This window comes from Plecotus auritus (genome assembly GCF_963455305.1).
Source record: "Plecotus auritus genome assembly, chromosome: 9".
Lineage (NCBI taxonomy): Eukaryota > Metazoa > Chordata > Mammalia > Chiroptera > Vespertilionidae > Plecotus > Plecotus auritus.
Window position 1 is genome coordinate 56,769,142 of NC_137783.1, and position 21,581 is coordinate 56,790,722.

At 45.7% G+C, this 21,581-nt stretch overlaps 2 pseudogenes across 2 annotated transcripts in view; one reads left to right on the forward strand and one right to left on the reverse strand.

The window, feature by feature from the left end:
• The window catches only part of LOC308233517 (glutamate dehydrogenase 1, mitochondrial-like), a 53,972-nt pseudogene extending 42,465 nt beyond the window's left edge, over positions 1-11,507 (forward strand). The window contains exon 4 of the transcript in view: positions 11,391-11,507. The product of the transcript in view is annotated as a glutamate dehydrogenase 1, mitochondrial-like (transcript). The remainder of the gene's footprint in view (positions 1-11,390) is intronic.
• Positions 11,508-18,058: 6,551 nt separating this feature from the next.
• On the reverse strand, positions 18,059-18,951 carry LOC308233222 (eukaryotic translation elongation factor 1 epsilon-1-like; annotated as a pseudogene). The gene has a single exon. The product of its transcript is annotated as a eukaryotic translation elongation factor 1 epsilon-1-like (transcript).
• Between the last annotated feature and the right edge of the window lie 2,630 nt (positions 18,952-21,581).

Genomic DNA, 21,581 nt, shown 5'->3' on the forward strand with positions numbered 1-21,581 from the left:
TATTATTATTATTATTATTATTATTACTAAAAAGCAGTCCTGGTGGTGCTTTTGGAGTCCCAGGCATTCCTTTTAAAGGGCCCGCACACAGATTTACTGAAACTCACTCAGAGCTCAGCACTGGGACAGCAGTACGTAAGGTGCCAGGAACATACTGTGAGAAACTGAATGGTCCGGCTTCAGGTTAAGAGCTGGAGGAGAAGCTTTCTCCCAGACAAAAATGCTGGTAGAGGCCATTGTTCCTTTACTGAACCTACCCGCTGCAGGCACAAGCGCCTCATGCCATACCTCAGTCTCCATCAACCTGGTTTACACTGTTTGCCCATTTCTGGTGATTCCCTGAGACCTCACTCCACCCAACTTACAGGCCCACTCAAGCTCACTCCAGTGATATTTCCACAAAAATGGCCTGTCATGGCTCCTGCTACAGACTTTTCTAAAATCTCAAAGGTCCACAAAACCCAAACAAATATCATCTGGCCTCAACATGTCCCATAACTCTTGCTAAGCAGCCTCAAGCTCTGTACTAAGCAGTAGACAGCTTCGGTTCACAGCTTGGCCTCTCCTGGGCATCTCCATGTCCAGCACAACTGGCAACCATCTGCAGATTGCTTAGTAGCTAATGCCAAGAGGGAAAAAGCAGAGGCTGACCTTGGACTGTACCTTTGGGAAAACCCCTGAGCCAGCCCACCCAGTGGACAGCTTTAGGCCTTGCTGAAGCACCACCCAACCACCTCCATGAGCGACACACTCAAGGGATGGACTCAGTGGGCACCAGAGTCCCAGTGAAGAAGGTCGTGTCTGGGGGGGAGGGGGCGGTACAGGGAAGTGGGGGACTGCATAGCAGATCCTCTACTGTAATGGAAGTGGGTCCCTTCAGCCAGTTGGCCTAGAGGTCAATCCCTCCTGTTGATGTGCCGAGAGCAATCAAGGATCAATTACAATAGAAAGGTGCACACAGCCAACATGGGAAGTGCACCTGGAGCAACTCGGGTGATGGGAGGCTATGCCACTGGGCCCCACAGGACACCTATTACATAAGGCCACTCTACCAAGACCAGGAGACATACCAGCTCTACCTAATACATAGAAACAAACACAAGGAGGCAGCTAAAATGAGGAGCTAAAAAATCAAGTCCCAAATGAAATGACAGGACTAAACTCCAGAAAAAGAGCTAAATGAAATAGAAACAAGCAATCTACCAGGTGCATAGTTCAAAACACTGGTTATAAAGAAGCTCAAAAGCCCAGCCAGCATAGCTCAGTAGTTGAGCATCAACCTATGAACCAGGAGGTCACAGTTCAATTCCTAGTCAGGGCATATGCCCAGGTTGTGGGCTTGATCCCTAGTATGGGGCGTGCAGGAGGCAGCCATCAGTGTGATTCTCTCTCACACTGATGTTTTGTTTTTCTCTTTCTCCCTCCCTCTCCCTTCTTCTCTGAAATCAATAAAAAAATATATTTTAAAAAGGAAGCTCAACAAACTTAGTGAAAGAATAGATAAACTAAGTGAGAACTTCAATGAAGAGATAGAAAACATAAAAAGGACTAGTCAGAAATGAATAATACATTAAAAGGAATAAACAGTAGATTAGATGAAGCAGAGGACTGAGTCAGCAATTTGGAAGATAAGGAAGCAGAAAACACCCAATCAGAACAACAATAAAAAATGAAGATAGTTTAAAGGGTCTCTGGGACAATACCAAGCATACCAATATTCACATCATAGGGGAGAAGAGAGAAAGGAATTTGAAACCTATTTGAAGAAATAATAAAAACTTCCCTAATGTGGCAAAGGAAATAGACACACCGGTCCAGGAAATGCAGAGTCACAAACAAAATAAACCCAGAGAGGCCCACACCAAAACATTATAATTAAAATGGCAAAGTTTAGCCCTAGCCAGTTTGGCTCAGTGGATAGAGCATCGGCCTCCAGACCAAAGGGTCCGGGTTCAATTCTGGTCAAGGGCACGTACCTTGGTTGCAGCCTGGTCAGGGTTTGTGCAGGAGGCACCCAATTGATGTGTTCCTCTCACATTGATGTTTCTGTCTTTCCCTCTCTCTTCCACTCTGCCTAAAAATCAATAGAAAAAAATCCTCGGGTGAGAATTTTTTTTAAATCTATATATATAAAAGCCTAATATGCAAATTGTCCTAGTGGGCAGTGGACCGGGAGTTCGACTGCTCGTTATGACATGCACTGACAACCAGGGGGCATGCGCGGAACATGGTGGGCATCGGCAGCAGTGCCATGGTGGAGCAGGTGAGCAGGGGTGCCAGACCAAGGCGGGGTGCCAGTCACTGTCATCGAGTCGAGTCTCTGGTGGTTACTGAAAATTTTTTGCTCCCACATGCCACAGTCCCACCCGATGCATGCACCCGCTGCCAGCGTTGGGCCCTATCGCTCAGCGCCATTAGCGGGTGCAAGCGGTGGCTACCGGCCCCAATTGCCCCTCAGGGCTTCCCCACCTCCCCCTGGTCCTGAGGGGCGATCGGAGCCAGCAGCCACTGCTCACACTCACTGCCCACACTGGCCCCACTCAAACCTGCTGCTGGCGCCAGCCCAGCCCCGATCACCCCAACACAGCAACCGGCGGTGGCAGCGGGGGCGGGGCCACCGCTCCCAGGCACTGAAGGAACAGGGCAGGGGCTGCAGGCCCACCCAATCGCCCCTCAGGGTTTCTCCACCTCCCCCTGCTCACACCCACTGCTGGCAGAGAGGGGACCAATGGCCACGGCGGGGGCACAGAGGATAGGCCGAGACCCACCCCTGTGCCCACCTCAGCCTCGCGGCCCACAGTTCCTTTCAAGGTGCACAAATTCATGCACCAGGCCCTTAGTGCCAAAAAAAAGAACAGGAGACATCTCCAAAAAATGAACTAAATGAAATGGAGGCAAGCAAACTACCACATACAGCGTTCAAAACAATGGTTATCAGGGTGCTCAAGGAACTTAGTGAGAACTTCAACAGCATTGAAATGGACATAGAAATGATAAAAAAAAAAAAAAAAAAAAAAAAAAGAACCAGTCAGGCCTAGTCAGTGTTGTTCAGTGGTTGAGCTTCGACCTATGAACCAGAAGGTCTCACAGTTTGATTCCCGGTCAGGCCACATGCCCAAGTTGCAGGCTAGGTCTCCAGAAGGGGGTGCGCAGGAGGCAGCTGATCAATGATTTTCTCTCATCACTGATGTTTCTATCTCTCTCTCCCTCTCCCTTCCTCTCTGAAATCAATAAAAATATTTTTAAAAGAAAATAAACTTTGACACAAAAGTGTTATTTTAACATTGTTTTATGAAACAGCAAATTTTTATTTTATTTTTTTTAAATAAATCTTTATTCAGATTATTACAATTATTTCTCCTTTTTCCCCCCATAGCTCCCCTCCACCCATTTCCCACCCCACCTTCTGCCCTTACCTCCCCCCCACTGTCCTCATCCATAGGTGTATGATTTTTGTCCATTCTCTTCATGAACCCCCCATACCCCTTTCCCCCTGAGAATTATCAGTCCACTCCCTTTCTATGCCCCTGATTCTATTATATTCACCAGATTATTCTGCTCCTCAGGTTTTTAATTCACTTGATTTTTAGGTTCGCTTGTTGATAGATATGTATTTGTTGTTCATAATTTTTCTCTTTACTTTTTTCTTCTTCCTCTTCTTTAAGAATACCTTTCAGCATTTCATATAATACTGGTTTGGTGGTGATGAACTCCTTCAGCTTTTTCTTATCTGTGAAGCTCTTTATCTGCCCTTCAATTCTGAATGATAGCTTTGCTGGGTAGAGTAATCTTGGTTGTAGGTTCTTGCTACTCATCACATTGAAAATTTCTTGCCACTCCCGTCTGGCCTGCATAGTTTCTGTTGAGAAGTCAGCTGACAGTCGTATGGGTGCTCCCTTGTAGGTAATTAACTGTTTTTCTCTTGCTGCTTTTAATATTCTCTCTTTGTCTTTTGCTCTTGGCATTTTAATGATGATGTGTCTTGGTGTGGTCCTCTTTGGATTCCTTTTGTTTGGGGTTCTGTGGGCTTCCTGGACTTGTAAGTCTATTTCTTTCACCAGGTGGGGGAAGTTTTCGGTCATTATTTCTTCAAATAGGTTTTCAGTATCTTGCTCTCTCTCTTCTTCTGGCACCCCCATAATTCTGATGTTGGTACGCTTGAAGTTGTCCCAGAGTCTTCTTACATTATCTTCAACTTTTTGGATTTTTTTTTTTGCTTTTTGCTTTTTCGGTTGAGTGTTTTTTGCTTCTTTGTATTTCAATTCTTTGACTTGATTCTTGTGTTCCTCTATTCTGTTTCTGGGTCTCTGTATAATATTTTTTATTTCAGTCAGTGTATGTTTAATTTCTAGTTGGTCCTTTTTCATATCTTCGAGGGTCTCGTTATATTTATCGGCCTTTTCTAGGATATTCTTAAAAAGTCTTATAACCGTGGTTTTGAATTCTATATCCAGTCGTTTGTTTTCCTCCATTTCTTTCGTTTGTGATCTGATTCTTTGACCCCGCATTTTCACTGATTCCCTGAGTTGGTAAGGTAGATATTTGTGCTAGGTTTCCAATATGGCCCAGTGGGTCTGCTTCCCCAGTTAACCTGAGGTGGACACTCTTGGTGCACCCCTTTGTGGACTGTGTGTACAGCCTTGTTGTAATTAAGTCTTTATTGTTGTTGGTATCACTGGGAAGAATTGACCTCCGGGTCAGTTGGCTGTAAGGATCAGCTGTGTCTATGCTGGGAGAAGTTCGGTGCTGGAGACAGCCCTATAGGATTAGACTTGCCAAATTGCAATAGCCTCTGTGCTCAGCTTGGATGGGGTGGAGCCTCAGTCTTGGCTTCCTGTCAGCCCCGCCCCTGTGCGCACGTGTGCTTTCAGTCCTCCGCCTTCCCCGGCTCCCGAGTCTCCGCCTGAGAGTCCAGACTCCCCCCACAAGAGCGTGGGTCCCCAGTGGCTCGCCTGAACCGGGGTTCACTGCAGTCAGAACTGGGGCACAGTGCCGTCAGGAGCCTCTGACTCCCCTCCACCAGGGAAAGTCCGCGGCAACCTCCGCAGCCCTTGTGCGCACCGGCGCGGGCGCGCTTTCAGTCCTCTGTCTTCCCCGGCTCCCGAGTCTCCGCCCGAGAGTCCAGACTCCCCCCACAAGAGCGTGGGTCCCCAGGGTCTCGCCTGGAACTGGGGTTCACTGCAGTCAGAACTGGGGCTCAGTGCAGTCAGAATCCTCTGACTCCCCTCCACTAGGGAAATCCTGTGGCAACCCCCGCAGCCTTTATGCGCACCGGCGCTCGCGCGCGTGTGCACTTTCAGTCCTCCGCCTTCCCCGGCTCCCGAGTCTCCGCCCGAGAGTCCAGACTCCCCCCACAAGAGCGTGGGTCCCCAGGGGTTCGCCCGGAACTGGGGTTCAGTGCAGTCAGAACTGGGGTTCAGTGCGGTCGGAGGCTTCCTTCCCCCTTCCGCCAGAGGAAGTCAGCCAGGCTCTCAGCCGCCCTTCCTCTCTGCGCGCACAAAGCCCCTTTGCCGTACCTCCAATTCTCTGTGAGCTTTTCTCCTTCCTTCTAGTTGTAGAATTTTCACTCAGCCTGCTTTCCTGTGGTTCTGGATGGTGTCCGTTCTGTCTTTTAGTTGTAGTTTTGAAATTGTTGTGCGAGGCAGCAGTTTAGGTGTTTACCTATGCCGCCATCTTGGTTTCTCCTTAATATACTTTTAAACAGCAAATTTTTAGAAGGTTGAAGGATTACTCTATTAGGATTGCCTCTTTGAATAAAATTCTTATGTGGATTTGAATCTATTGGAAGTTTGGCACCAGACTGAACACCAGTCTAAGCCAACATTTTCTCTTTAGTGTTTAGAAGCCCTGAACATGTTTTCCTTCAGATTAAAAGAAAAGACACAAACATTTTATCATTTTATGCTCATAATTTTGTGTTCTTTTCATTGAGAACTTACAGCACTGGACCACCTTAAGATCCCACTTCTACGATGAGCACTTCTTCTGGTGCAGGTGCTACTGTGCTATGAAGGACTCACCTGGGGCATCGCTGCTGGGCATCATGTTTGCACACCTTCAGTCATCTGAAGCCATGCTGATGGTTTTCCAAGGCAGGTGAACCAACTTAGGAATGGAATTGAGACCCACTCTGTCCACACCTGGGAGCTAGAAGGTCTTAGTTATGTCAATATAAGAAACATTCAAACCTGTGAAGAATTTTTGTGAGTTTATTTGAGACAAAACTGTCAACAACTGCTGGGAAGCAAAATCTCAACGGATTAAGACGATGCTCCAGAGAATGACAGTTTTGCACCTTATTTTATACATTATAATCAAAAGAGGAGGTGTAAGTGGTTTACATAAATCCATTGGTGATAGGAAGGTGGGAGGAAGCAAAGCAGGGAAACCTTTGGGATTAGGTCAAAAGTAAAATGATAGACACATACTTCTTTTACTTAGTGGGTGTATAATAGTTAACAGTCAACAATTAACTCAATAACAATGAGGGGATTTGTAGTCTCCACAGAGTGGTGCCTGTGCTTTGAGGGGTCTGGAAAAAGGAAAATTACTTTGCCATTCCAAAGACATGTTATCATAGATGCAAAAAGACAATAGGCAGGCTCAATTAAGGTAAAGATTGACCTTTGTCAGGGAAGATACTGGTCTAGGACATGACTACCCACCAAAAATTGCTTTTCGTTAAAAAGGTTTTAATTCGCCCTAACCGGTTTGGCTCAGTGGATAGAGTACTGGCCCGCAGACTAAAGAATCCCGGGTTCAATTCTGGTCAAGGGCATGTACCTTGGTTAAGGGATTGATCCCCAGTAGGGGGCATGCAGGAAACAGCTGATGGATGTTTCTCTCTCATCGATGTTTCTGTCTCTATTCTTCTCCTTTTCTCTCTGAAAATCAATAAAATATGTACATATTTTAAAAAGGTTTTCATTTCAGACCATCCTTTGTGGTTATTTAAGTCTCTGAGTTTGCAAGGCCGCTATGCAGGCGTTGGCTAAGCTAGCCAGGTTAGCATGTAACCCCTTTCAGTCCTAACACCATCAATGAAAAAGTATAATACTGTCAACTCCACCCATCCCTAGTGGCCAAACTGGTTCTCCAAGTGCTGTGTGGTAGAGGGCATGGCTTCAGACCCTCACTGTGGAAAATTCCAATGTTGATCATCAGAAGGTAAGATATTAATATTTTACTAGTGTGCTAAGAACTTGAAGGCACCTTTTGGTGCACGGGCGATGATCAACACTCCAACCAGCTCCAACCAACTCCAACAAAACCACTGGGCCAGGGCTGTTATTTAATTTTTTAATATGATTTTTTCTATTGTTACTATACTTCAACTTCTTATTAGTTCACATTGCTTGAAGGTACTTGATATTATTTTAAAATATTTTTTTAATATATTTTATTGATATTTTACAGAGAGGAAGGGAGAGGGAATAGAGAGCCAGAAACATCGATGAGAGAGAAACATCGATCAGCTGCCTCCTGCACACCTCCCACTGAGGATGTGCCCGCAACCAAGGTACATGCCCTTGACCGGAATCGAACCCGGGACCTTTCAGTCCGCAGGCCGACGCTCTATCCACTGAGCCAAACCGGTTTCGGCTTAAAATATTTTTTATTGATATTTTTAGAGAGAGGGAGAGGGAGAGACAAACATTAATGAGAGAGAAGCATCCATAGGTGCACGCCCCCTACTGGGGATTGAAAAGGCAATCTAACCAAAGACCTCTTGGTCACGGGATGATGTTCAACCAACTGAGCCACACCAGCCAGGGGTTTTTATTCTCTTTTGTAGTCTGACTGGAGTAGAATACAACACTAGCCTCTTTGTTGATAAAACTGCATAACAAATGACTGCAGGGTTTTTAAATTAGCTATTGCAGTGGAAAGACTCTGTCAAGCTTATACAGTATTGCATTTGAATCCTTTTAATGCATTCTTAATTTACAGACAAACTTCTAAAAACTATTGACATTCATAGTGACATTCAATGCTAAAAACAAAACACAGATAGGCTTAACTGTAGATCCTTTCCAATCATAGTGTCTTTGGTCACTTGAGCCACTGTTTTTAGTCTTTCAACTTCAACGTTCATGCCAGGAAAAACATTCTTTATTTTATTACTGTCAAATATGTAAGTAATTCTTCTTATCAGACACTTAATCTTATTATAACTAACATATAAAGATGTAGATAAATCACATTGAGAGACATTTCTTGGGATGAGAGCCACTAGTTCTAGATAATAAACCCTTTTCATAAATTACACTCTAATCTAAAATCTGGGTATATACTAGTATATATTACTTCATTGGCTCAGTTTAATCAGAAAAAAAAATGCAAAGGAAAATTTATGACTGTGGCATACAAATGTCTTAAACCTGTTCCTATCACTGCCAACTCTGACATCCAACCTAGAAAAGTTGTCTACCACATCACTCTCTACATCTCAGCCATTTTGTGTGTCTTCACTACACCGGTCAATCAATACTTGAAATATCTTACCATCTATTTCTTTTTCCTATTCGTCAGCTATCTGAGGCAGGAGCTTTGCAATGACCTGTTCAGAAGTCCCAGTTCCTGGAAAAGTGCCAGAACTATTGTGTGATTCAAAACATAGCACTTGTAACAAATCAGCGTTGAATCCATCAATAAATATTAATATAGAAATAAAAATTTAAAATCAGCACTGAATCAGTAAATGTCAAGTAATTATATTAGAATGAAAATATATTAAAAGTTATAAAGTCAAATTATAATCTATTAAATTAAAAAAGCACGGTACAGCCCAGCCTGCATAGCTGTGGTTGAATGTTGACCTATAAACCAGGAGGACATGGTTCAATTCAAGGTCAGGGCACATGCCCCAGTTGCGGCTTGATCCCCAGTGGGAGGCATTCAGGAGGTGGCTGACCAATGATTCTCCCTCATCATTGATGTTTGTGTCTCTCTCTTCCCCTACCTTCCTCTCTGAAATCAATTAAAAAAAAATTTTTTTTAATCCTTACCCAAGGATATTTTCCATTGATTTTTAGGGAGAGTAGGAGAGAGGGAAAGACAGAGAGAAACATCAATGTGAAAGAAACACATCAATTGGTTGCTTCCTGCACGAGCCCTGACCAGAGCCCAGGCCGGGGAGGAATCTGCAACCAAGGTACATGCCCTTGACTGGAATCGAATCCAGGACCCTTTGGTCCGCAGGCTGATGCTCTATTTACTGAGCCAAACTGGCTAGGGCAATAAAACTTCAAAAAAAAGAATTGTACACCCGAAACCTATATAATTTTATTAATCTATGTCACCCAATAAATTCAATGACAAGGAAGGGAAGGAGGAACGGAGGGAGGGAGGGAGGGAGGGAGGGAGGGAGGGACGGAGGGAGGGAGGGAGGGAGGAAGGAAGGAAGAAAGGAAGGAAGGAGGGGGAAAGAAGAGAAAAAAGACAAGAGAATCCACGTGCAGTTTAATACCGAGTGTGGTGTTGAAGAGCTGTGTAAACTGTAATAGGGGGGGGAAAAAAAAAAAAGAGCCACCCTGAAGTCAGACTTGCAGCTGCGTGGCCCAGCGCTTCACTTAGCCCTCTTCACCGATTTCCTCATTCTGAATTTGGGTGCTGAGAGTCCTCCCTTAAAGGCTGTGAGGATGACATGAGTTAACATGTGGAAGTCCTGGAAGAGCACCCAGGCAGCACAAAGGCTGCTGCTGTGAGCCAAGCTGCTGTCACCCAGTGAGGAGTACAAGAGCCCTTGAGGGGTCATAGAGCAGGGGGAGGTATATCAACAGATAATCTCCCCAGTGAGGTGCTTAGTGGCGGCCAGTGTGACCAGGATCAGGGAGTGACCTAATGTGGGGGAACTCCATGAAATAGAGACAGGCTGAGGGAGTGGGGGGGGGGGGAGTGTGAGACCACCAAAGGGGTTTATGTTGCTGTTGTTTTTTGTTGTTAATCCTCACTGGAGGATACCTTGACCTGAATCAAATATCCACTGAGCCAAACCGGCCAGGGCCAGAAGGGTTTGTTTTATTTTTAAAAAATATTTTTTATTTATTTCAGAGAGGAAGAGATAGAAACATCAATGATGAGAATCATTAATTGGCTGCCTCCTGCATTCCCCCTCTCCTGGGGATGTAGCCTCAACCAGCCATGTGCCCTGAGGGGGAACCATGACCTGGTTCACAGGTTGGGAAGGCTAAAAAGGGCTAATTCCAATGTAACTGATATTTGAGGCTAGTGATCTGAATCCAAGCCAGCAAGCTCAGTGTACATTCCTGATAACCTATAATTAAGTCCCTATCTCCTTCCCAGATACTGGTCTTGCAGAACCTGTTACTGTGACAGTGCACTGCCCCAGAGGGAGGGTTATTAATGCTGGCGCCAGGCCAGACCATCACATATGGCCTGGAGACCCCCAACACCTATCCATGTTTGTGGGTCAAAGACCACAGGGAGGGAGATATAAAGGAAAGCCCCATGTGTGTTCCTTCACTCAGATTTGGAAGGCTGTTCCCTGAGTCTGCCGGTGTATTAAACAGTGTCCCTCCTTTTTCTTAGAGGCGTCTTTGGTTTTCTTTGGTCTTCTGCAACAAGGTGAGGCCCAACCACTGAGCAGCTGGGCAGAAGGGCTTATTTTTAGAAGGTGACTGTGAAGTGCGGTGGGAAGTGAAACAGGTGAGTCTTGGAGGTAATTCTAAGGCCGAAGGCTTAGAAGTCTGGGGGCACTGGGTGGGGAGCGCCCTGTGGGGTGGAGGGAGGCGCAGGGAGCTCTAAAAGGAGCTAAGCCCCAGCCGGTTTGGCTGAGTGGACAGAGCCTCGGCCTTAAGGGTCCCGGGGTTCAATTCCCGACAAGGTCACGGAACTCGGTTGCAGGCTCCTCCCCAGCCCGGCGCATGCAATGGATGTTTTTCTCTCACACTGATATTTCTGTCTTTCCCTCTCTCTAAAATCAATGGGAAAATATCCTCAGGTGAGGATTTTAAAAAAATATGAAGCCCAGTTGGTTTGGCTCAGTGGATAGAGCGTCAGCCTGCAGACTGAAGGGTCCCAGGTTCGATTCCGGTCAAGGGCATGTACCTTGGTTGCGGGCACATCCCCAGTAGGGGGTGTGCAGGAGGCAGCTGATCGATGTTTCTCTCTCATCGATGTTTCTAGCTCTCTATCCCTCTCCCTTCCTCTCTGTAAAAAATCAATATATTTTTTTTAAAAAAAGAATATGAAAAGGGTTGATGAGAAGCGACAGCGCCTGCCTCTGCTGTCAACCCTTCCCATTTCTCTCTTGCACAGGTCTTCATGCTCACCCCACGAAGGACTCCCCGAGTCTCCCCTGCGGAAGCCCTCCCGGTCCCAGGCCCGGCTCCTGGCCCCACTCCCTGCGGGCCCTCCGCCTCTGCCAGGACCCTCGCCTCAGGCATCCTCCTGCTTCTAAGGCGGCTGCTACTGAACACAACGACCTCGAGCCCGTGACCCGCTTCGTGGAGCGGACGGAAGAACCAACAAAGACGCAGCGATGAATTAACCAAGAACCCGACCGCCACGGGAGGGGGCGGAGTAGCGGCCGCTCAGCGAAGCGTGGATGGCCGGGCGGCGCTCCGGAGGCGCCAGCAGCCAATCCGCGAGAGGAGGGCGGGACCGCTCCGCCGAGAGGGAGCCCCGCCGCCACTGCCTGGCCCCAACGACGCCCGCCTCAACGGCCGTTCCTAGGTACTGATTGGCTGGAAGCCAACCACGGCCTTGCTCCGATTGGCTGCTTCTCCACTCCTTCCTTGCGGAGGTGGAGAGCGTGAGTCAGGCGTGGCCTCTTGGACGTGACCTCCTGGAGGTGGAAGAAGTCGTTCCTGAAGGCTAGAGTCTGTGAAAGGGAGCAGGGTCTTCACGCCAGACTCGCAGGAGGGTGGCTGCCACGGGGACCCCAGTGTTCCCCTTCTTGAGACCCACACACCGTTTCTGTACCCGCTTGTCCAGAAGGCTCGGAGGCCCCGCTGCGCGAAGGGCCCCTCCCGCAGCCTCCCCAACGCGCTGGAGATCAGCACAGGCTGAGTTCGAGAAGTGAGCCCTTGGTCCCTCAGCCACTACCCTTCAGGTGGCCACCCTTCCCTCCTGTCTTACACCGCTCACTCCTGCTCTAACGTAGGCAGGCCAGTGAGCAGTGAGGCTGCCTTTCCCCCTCCTCCCCCCTCTACGCCCCTCCTCCCCCCGCACACACTCAAACACGGGGTCCTCCAAGGGAGTGAGCCCTAGATCTATGGGCTCAGGACCAGAAGGCGCTCAGCACACACAGGGGACCAGAAGAACATGCAGAGTGTCGCAGGGCTAGCATCTAGGAAATCCTACTGTTCACAAATGTCAGGTCACAAGCCATGCTTGCTCACTGGAAGTAAGTGGAACTGCTAATGGTTAACCGCAGCACCTGCAGACAGCTCCAGTAGAGAGCTCAACAGCAGTACCTCCGGGGAATTTGTCTTCATTAACATATTAAAAATCACACCCAGGGAACCATTTGTGCTCCACATACCCCAATACTTCCTTGAAATCGGCTCCCTTTTTCTTGAAATTCATCATCTCCAGTATCCCACCTACCTACCTACCTGAAACCCCTTAAAAGCTTCCTGACCTCCCACTTGGAGAAGGCATATTTCCATGCATGACTCACCCTTCTCCACTCCTTGATCAAAGAAGACACTTTCTACTCTGCTTTACCCGAGGGATCCCTCATTCTAGTTCTATTAGCTCTGCGCAGAAGGGCCTTCCTTCATTTGGCTCACTGGCCCCAAAAGGGTTGGCAACAAGAGGGCAAGAAGAGACACACATTCTCGAGAAACCAAGATGGCAGCATAGGTAAGCACCTAAACTGCTGCCTCACACAACAATTTCAAAACTACAACTAAAAGACAGAACGGACACCATCTAGAACCACAGGAAAGCTGGCTGAGTGAAAATTCTACAACTAGAAGGAAAGAGAAAAGCTCACAGAGAATTGGAGGTACGGCAAAGGGTCTTTGTGCGTGCAGAGAGGAAGGGAGGCTGAGAGCCTGGCTGACTTTCTCTGGCGGAAGGGGGAAGGAAGCCCCCGACCGCACTGAACCCCAGTTCTGACTGCACTGAACCCCAGTCCCGGGCGAAACCCCGTGGACCCAGGCTCATAGAGGGGGAGTCTGGACTGTCAGGTAGAGAGAAAGGCACCCAGAGAGTCAGAGACCCGGGGGAGACCCGGAGGTGCCGTGGCGTGCGCCAGTGTGCACAAAGGCTGCGGAGGTTGCCACAGGCTTTCCCTAGCAGAAGGGAGTGGGAAGCTCCTGACTGCACTGAACCCCAGTTCTGACTGCACTGAACCCCAGTTCCAGGTGAGCCCCTGGGGACCCACGCTCTTGTGGGGGGAATCTGGACTCTTGGGTGGAGACTCGGGAGCAGGGAAGGCAGAGGTCTGAAGGCGCGCGCGCGCAAGGGCAAGGCTGACTGGAAGACAAGGCTATCTGCTCCTCCCTCAGACTCCACCCCATCCAAGCTGAGCACAGAGGCTATTGCAATTTGGCAAGTCTAATCCTATAAGGCTGTCTCCAGCACCGAACTTCTCCCAGCGTAGACACAGCTGATCCTTACAGCCAACTGGCCTGGAGGTCAATTCCTCTCAGTGATACCAATAACAATCAAGACTTAACTACAACAAGACTGTACACACAGTCCACAAAGGGGTGCACCAAGAGTGTCCACCTCAGGTTAACTGGGGAGGCCGACCCACTGGGCCATATAGGAAACATAGCACACAAATCTACCCTACCAACTCAGGGAAGCAATGAAAATGCAGCGTCAAAGAAACAGATCACAAACGAAAGAAGTGGAGGAAAACAAACGACTGGATATAGAATTCAAAACCACGGTTATAAGGCTTTTCAAGAATATCCTAGAAAAGGCTGATAAATATAACGAGACCCTCGAAGATATGAAAAAGGACCAACTAGAAATTAAACATACACTGACTGAAATAAAAAATATTATACAGAGACCCAACAACAGACTAGAGGAACACAAGAATCAAGTCAAAGAATTGAAATACAAAAAAGCAAAAAACACTCAACCGAAAAAGCAAAAAGAAGAAAAAATCCAAAAAGTTGAAGATAGTGTAAGAAGCCTCTGGGACAACTTCAAGCGTACCAACATCAGAATTATGGGGGTGCCAGAAGAAGACAGAGAGCAAGATACCGAAAACCTATTTGAAGAAATAATGACCGAAAGCTTCCCCCACCTGGTGAAAGAAATAGACTTACAAGTCTAGGAAGCACACAGAACCCCAAACAAAAGGAATCCAAAGAGGACCACACCAAGACACATCATAATTAAAATGCCAAGAGCAAAAGACAAAGAGATAATATTAAAAGCAGCAAGAGAAAAACAGTTAATTACCTACAAGGGAGCACCCATACGATTGTCAGCTGATTTCTCAACAGAAACTATGCAGGCCAGACGGGAGTGGCAAGAAATTTTCAAAGTAATGAATAGCAAGAACCTACAACCAAGATTACTCTACCCAGCAAAGCTATCATTCAGAATTGAAGGGCAGATAAAGAGCTTCACAGATAAGAAAAAGCTAAAGGAGTTCATCACCCCCAAACCAGTATTATATGAAATGCTGGAAGGTATTCTTAAAGAAGAGGAAGAAGAAAAAAGTAAAGATAAAAATTATGAACAACAAATACATATCTATCAACAAGTGAACCTAAAAATCAAGTGTACTAAAAACCTGAGGAACAGAATAATCTGGTGAATATAATAGAATCAGGGGCATAGAAAGGGAGTGGACTGATAATTCTCAGGGGGAAAGGGGTATGGGGGTGTTCAGGAAGAGACTGGACAAAAATCATACACCTATGGATGAGGACAGTGCGGGTGAGGTAAGGGCAGAAGGTGGGGTGGGAACCGGGTGGAGGGGAGCTATGGGGGGGAAAAGGAGAAACAATTGTAATAATCTGAATAAAGATTTAAAAAAAAAAAAAAAAGATGGCAAGAAGAGCAAGGGGATCCCTAAGGGAGACACAGCCTAGGAAGTGGGTTCAGATGGGAGAGTTCTCAGAGAACAAATTCCCTCTGCCCACCTCTGGTTCTCTTACAAATGGGGTATATTTTGCCCTGACCAGGTATGTCAGTTGGTTAGAGCAGCCTCCTGATACACCAAGATTGTGGGTGTGATTCCTGGTAGGGCACATACAAGAATCAACCAATGAATGCATAAATAAATGGGACAAGAAATCAATTTCTCTCTCTCTCTTTCATCAACAAATAAAAACTTAAAAACACAACAAAAAAGAAGTATTTTTCCTCCTGCACCAGAGCCCTCAAAATAGACAATCTCAGCCTCCCACTAAATGCCTGTGACATTCAGTCCACCCTAGAGATAGGAAAAAGACTCATGTTATGCTCCCATGGAAACCGAAATGGTTGTTTGGGTCCAAGTCGGTTGTCTCGCAAAATCGAAGAATGAAGTCACAGACAAAAACGGTTAGCAGAAGCAAAGTTTATTGAGAGAAGTCAGTCCTGGAAAAAGTGCAGCTAGGGTTCGAAAAGCAGGCCAGTGTACAGAGCTTCCACGCCATGCGCAGCTAGATGTAGTTCAGCATCCACGCTAATTAAAGTCCATTAGTCCACGTGTGGAGTCCCACATGGCCATAAGACACATGGGCGCAGGCGAGTGTATCTCCTGCCACAGGAGTGTCAGGGGGGTGGGGAGAGAGCATGGCCTTTTTGCCTAGGACCATGGTCGGCAAACTGCGGCTCGTGAGCCACATGCAGCTCTTTGGCCTCTTGAGTGTGGCTCTTCCACAAAATACCACAGCCTGGGCAAGTCTATTTTGAAGAAGTGTTGTTAGAAGAAGTTTAAGTTTAAAAAATTTGGCTCTCAAAAGAAATTTCAATCGTTGTACTGTTGATATTTGGCTCTGTTGACTAATGAGTTTGCCGACCACTGGCCTAGGGGTAAGATACATGCTTGCTAGCTTCTGATTGTTTTTTTCAAATAATTCTGCCTTAGCAACATCCTTGGGATTGTTTTCTACGCCTCACTGCATTATGACTGGTTATCTGGAAGCTGCCTGTCTTTGCAACATCCATACATTTTTTAAAAATATTTTTTTATTGATTTCAGAGAGGAAGGGAGGGGGAGAGAAAGATGGAAACATCAAATTATCCATTGGCTGCCTCCTGCATCCCCTACACCGGGATCAAGCCTGCAACCTGATCAGGTGCCCTGACAGGGAATCGAACCGTGACCGCCTGGTTCATAGATCAATGCTCAACCATTGAGCCACACAAGTCGGGCAACATACATACATTTTATTTTATTTTTTACTTTTTCAACCACATTTACTGGTTCACATAAATATTTGAAAACAAACACATCTGTCTTCCCTTTCTCTATCCTTAGCACAATTTATTATAGATCTTAATAAATAAACAACGGTAAATAGTCATAAGGGGAAAATGCATTTTAAAATATGAAAGATAGGTCAATAAATAGCCAAATAGGTCAATCATTAAAAGGACTAATGTTTTTTAAAATTAAGCCACTGATTTGCAACTTTTATTAAAATAAATAACATCTATAAAAACAAGTTGAGTGCTCGCTTCAGCAGCACATATACTAAAATTGGAACCATACAGAGAAATAAATGGTGTTGGGAAAATTGGACAGATACATGCAAAAAAATGAAACTAGACCACCAACTTACACCATACACAAAAATAAACTCAAAATGGATAAAGGACTTAAACATAAGACGGGAAACCATAAAAATACTATAGGAATCCACAGGCAGAAAAATCTCTGACATATGCCAAAGCAATTTCTTCACTGATACTGCTCCTAGGGCAATGGAAACTAAAGAGAAAATAAACAAATGGGACTACATCAAAATAAAAAGCTTTTGCACAGCAAAGGAGACCATCAATAAAACAACAAGAAAGCCCACTGCATGGGAGAACATATTTGCCAATGATATCAACGATAAGGGTTTAATCTCCAACATTTATAGGGAACTCATGCAGCTTAACAAAAAGAAGATAAACACCCCAATCAAAAAATGGGCAACTGATCTAAATAGACACTTTTCAAAAGAAGACAGAAGGAAGGCCAAGAGACATATGAAAACCTGCTCAAAGTCACTAATCATCAAGAGATGCAAATCAAAACAACAATGCAGTACCATCTCACACCTGTCAGAATGGCTATCATCAACAAATCAACAAACGACAAATGCTGGGGAGGATATGGAGAAAAAGGAACCCTCCTGCACTGCTGGTGGGAATGCAGACTGGTGCAGCCACTGTGGAGAACAGTATGGAGTTTCCTCAAAAAACTAAAAATGGAACTCCCATTTGACCCAGTGATCCCACTTCTAGGAATATATCCCAAGAAACTAAAAACATGAATCAGAAAGGATATATGCACCCCTATGTTCATAGCAGCACAATTCACCATAACTAAGATTTGGAAACAGCTTAAGTGCCCATCAGCAGATGAGTGGATTAAAAAACTGTGGTACATCTACACAATGGAATACTATGCTGCGGTAAAAAAGGAGTTCTTACCATTTGCAACAACATGGATGGAGATGGAGAGCATTATGCTAAGTGAAATAAGCCAGGCAGAGAAAGATAAATATCACATGATCTCACTCATTTGTGGAATATAATGAACAACATAAACTGATGAACAAAAATAGATCCAGAGACAGAGAAACATCAATCAGAACGTCAAACCTCAGGAAAGGTAGGGGATGGTGGGGGTAAGAGGGAGAGATCAACCAAAGGACTTATATGCATGCATATAAGCCTAATCAATGGACACAGACATCAGGGGGGTGGGGGCATGAATGGGAGGTGGGGGGTAATGGGGGAATAAGAACACATATGTAATACCTTAATCAATAAATAAATTTTTTAAAATTGTAAAAAAAATAGCAAGTTGATTTATAACTTGATCTTAACTCAAGTTTTGATAGCAGTTGAATTTTTACATTAAAAATTGCAAAATTTCAACTAAAGAAAAAATAAAGCATTCAGACATGTTGTTGCTTTTTATTGTTTAACCACTTTATTTTTTTAAATATATTTTTATTGATTTCAGAGAGGAAGTGAGAGGGAGAGATAGAAACATTAATGATGAGAGAGAATCATTGATGGTTGCCTCCTGCACACCCCCTACTGGGGATTGAGCCCGCAACCCAGGCATGTGCCCTTGACTGGAATCGAACTCAGGACTCTTCAGTCCACAGGCCAACTCTCTATCCACCAGCTAGGGCCAGACATGTTTATACTTTAAAAATTCTATCAACTTCAGCAAATAAAAAATGACTGCACATCAATTTACATTAGCCCTTTGGTCCAGAATACACTTTCTATTTAAAATATTTTTAATATATCTTCTGCACGGCATGGGTAGCTTCTAGTGGGAATTTGTATACAGTCTGTTCTTGATGAAGACAACACTAGACAGATGTTGCCTGATGCCTGGATAATGCTGAATGTGACAAAACCAGCGAGACACATTAAGATAATTCTCCTTTTCCTGAACTGTCAGGTCAACTATGAAGCGATGGAGTCCATAGTATAAAACAATATCTGCTAAGGTAAAGTTATATCCTCTAAGATAGACTTTAGCTTCAAGATATGAATTAAGATCCTTCAACAGAATGCAGATATCATCTTTATTGGAGTTTCCATCTACTTGAGTTACTCTGTATTCTAACCATGTTGAACTATTGCTTTTTCTTCTGCAGTGCTCCCAAGCAAATATTCTTTGTTGGCTTCTTTGACTAGATGAGCTGCTATAGTAGTCAATCCTGTTAGACATGGACCGCTGTTTGTTTGAAGAACTGGAATCTGGCGCTCACCCTGAGCGCTGTACTTGTTCCCTTTACTCAGCCCCAGGAACTTCTCCAGCAGCGTCAACTCCGCGGCCGCCGCCATCTTTCAGTCTCAACATCCATACATTTTAAAGCTCACGTCTCCCGTGCACACCCTTCTTTCCCCATCCAGCTGGGTTGCCTTAGCTATTTTGCCTAGCTTGGTCTAGTTCTAGGTCATTTTGCCTGTCTCCGTGGTTTTTCTCGGAACCAGGCGTGGTCAGGAAGCTGTATTTTACCCACGCCTGCAATGCTCCACTTCCCAGCCCCTGTGGTCCTGCCCCTCTCTACCTAGCCCACTTCTACTATCTCCTCACCATTATATACCAGACAAGATATGAGCCACTTCCCTTTCATTTTACCTTTGGCAAGGTTAGAATGTCCCATTTCATTACCTTTCCTCAGGAAAATCAATGGCTTTTAGGATATATCTTTCTCACAGGACAATAGGCAGTGCTTGGAGAAGGGGGAAAGCACAGTTTGCGAGTGTGGGAGCTGTGGCAATGATTGATTTGATCAGAGGAGGAAGTCCTAGGTGTGAGTGCTGATTTTCAGCCCACTCTTGGCAACAGACTTCCCTCCTTCCACACAAGGTTCTTTATATCCTTTGTAGTGCTGAGTCCAGAAGAGAAAAAAGAGTTCAGAGCTGGATCTAGCAGTTTTCTCTCAGCTTTTGATACCTCCAGACTCTCATCTGCACCCACCCAGTTGAGGCTAGCTCTCCATCATCCACTCCTCCCAGACTTTCATCATCTGAGGTTTGATTTCCCTGTAGGTCTTAGTGCCTCTTGCCTAGCTCTCCCATCCTATATAATAAAAGCCTAATATGCTAAATGTCCAGTCATCCAGTCTGACGTTCAACCAATCAAAGCATAATATGCTAATGATATGCTAAGGCCGCTCAACCGCTTGCTATGACGTGCACTGACCACCAGGGGACAGACCCTCCGACTGGTAGGTTAGCTTGCTGCTGGGGTCCGGCCAATTGGTACTGAGTGAGACGGGCCAGACATGCCCTGGAGCCCTCCCACAGTCCCTCCTTGGCTGGCCAACCTCCCAAGTCCCTCCCCAGTCCCTATCATGCACCAGTGGGGTTCCTCAGCCTGGCCTGCACCCTCTCACAATCCAGGCTAAGGTACCCTCCCCCCACCCCAGTGCACTAATTTCATGCACCAGGCCTCTAGTGTAGTAAATAAAAAATCAGACCCAAATGGATGGCTCCAGGGATTTGGATGAGAAATGTATATCCAAGCCCTGGCCATTGTGAACCAGTGGTTAGAGTGTCTGCCCGAGCACCGAAGGGTCACAAGTTCAATTCCCAGTCAAGGGCACATACCTGGGTTGCAGGTTCCATCCCAGGCCCTGCCAGCATGTGTGCAGGAAGCAACCAATTGATGTGTCTCTCTCACATGGATGTTTCTCTCTCTCTCTCTTCCCCTCCCTCCCTTCCACTCTCTCTAAAAATCAATAGAAAAAGCCCAGCCAATGTGGCTCAGCGGTTGAACCAGGAGATCACAGTTCAATTCCCAGTCAGAGTACATGCCCAGGTGGCAGGCTCGATCCCCAGTGTGGGGCATGCAGGAGGTAGCTGATCAATGATTCTCTCTCATCATTGATGTTTCCATCTCTCTTTCCCTCTCCCTTCCTTTCTGAAATCAATGAAAATATATTTAATAAATAAATAAATGTCAATGGGAAAATTATAATTGGATAAGGATTAACAACAAAAAAAGAAATGCATATTCAAGAAGCAGGGCCTGTGGGCAACCCTCCTTGAATGTGACTTCCTGAAAACATCCTTCACTACCAGTCCAGCCCTCAGGAATCACATCTTGAGAGAGTAGTTGTTCATTCTAAACACTCCTAAGGGCCGAAACCGGTTTGGCTCGGTGGATAGAGCGTCGGCCTGCGGACTCAAGGGTCCCAGGTTCGATTCCGGTCAAGGGCATGTACCTTGGTTGCGGGCACATCCCCAGTGTGGGGTGTGCAGGAGGCAGCTGATCAATGTTTCTCTCTCATCGATGTTTCTAACTCTCTATCCCTCTCCCTTCCTCTTTGTAAAAAATCAATAAAATATATTAAAAAATAAATAAAATAAAATAAACACTCCTAAGGAATAAAAGGACAGTATAGTAAATACTTCTTAGTATGTAAAGCTTCTAATACTTTCTATACCGAGTTTTGTGACCATTTATAAGTACTGGGTTTAATATCTAAGAAAACAATTTATTAACCTGGGAACCGACTTGACATCACTTCCATTGCTACCCATCACTGAGTGTGTAGACAACATATGGGGCTTCTCAGAGGGGTCAGATGCAGGACTTGGCCATGGTACACCTACACCTACAGCCAACTTGGGCAAGAAGAGATGAGGTGATGACTCAACATTGTGCTTGCAGAAATTATTCACAGGTAGCTGGGATCCTCTTCCTGATTCTGCCCCAGACTCAACCTGTCCCCTACCTTGGACCAGTGTCAATACCACCTGGCTCAGGTGACTTTTTCTTTCTACTTGTTGAAGGTGATAATCCCTGGTGGTAAAAGGGATAGTAGATGGTGAATCCCTGAAGAGGTCAGAAGCTATAGGGCAAAAGCACTAGACCCTCTGGAGTGGTGGATCTGAAGTCCTTTTCCTATTTCATGGAAACCTTCCAAAGCAAAGATGGCACTTGGGACTTAAAGTGCCCCCTT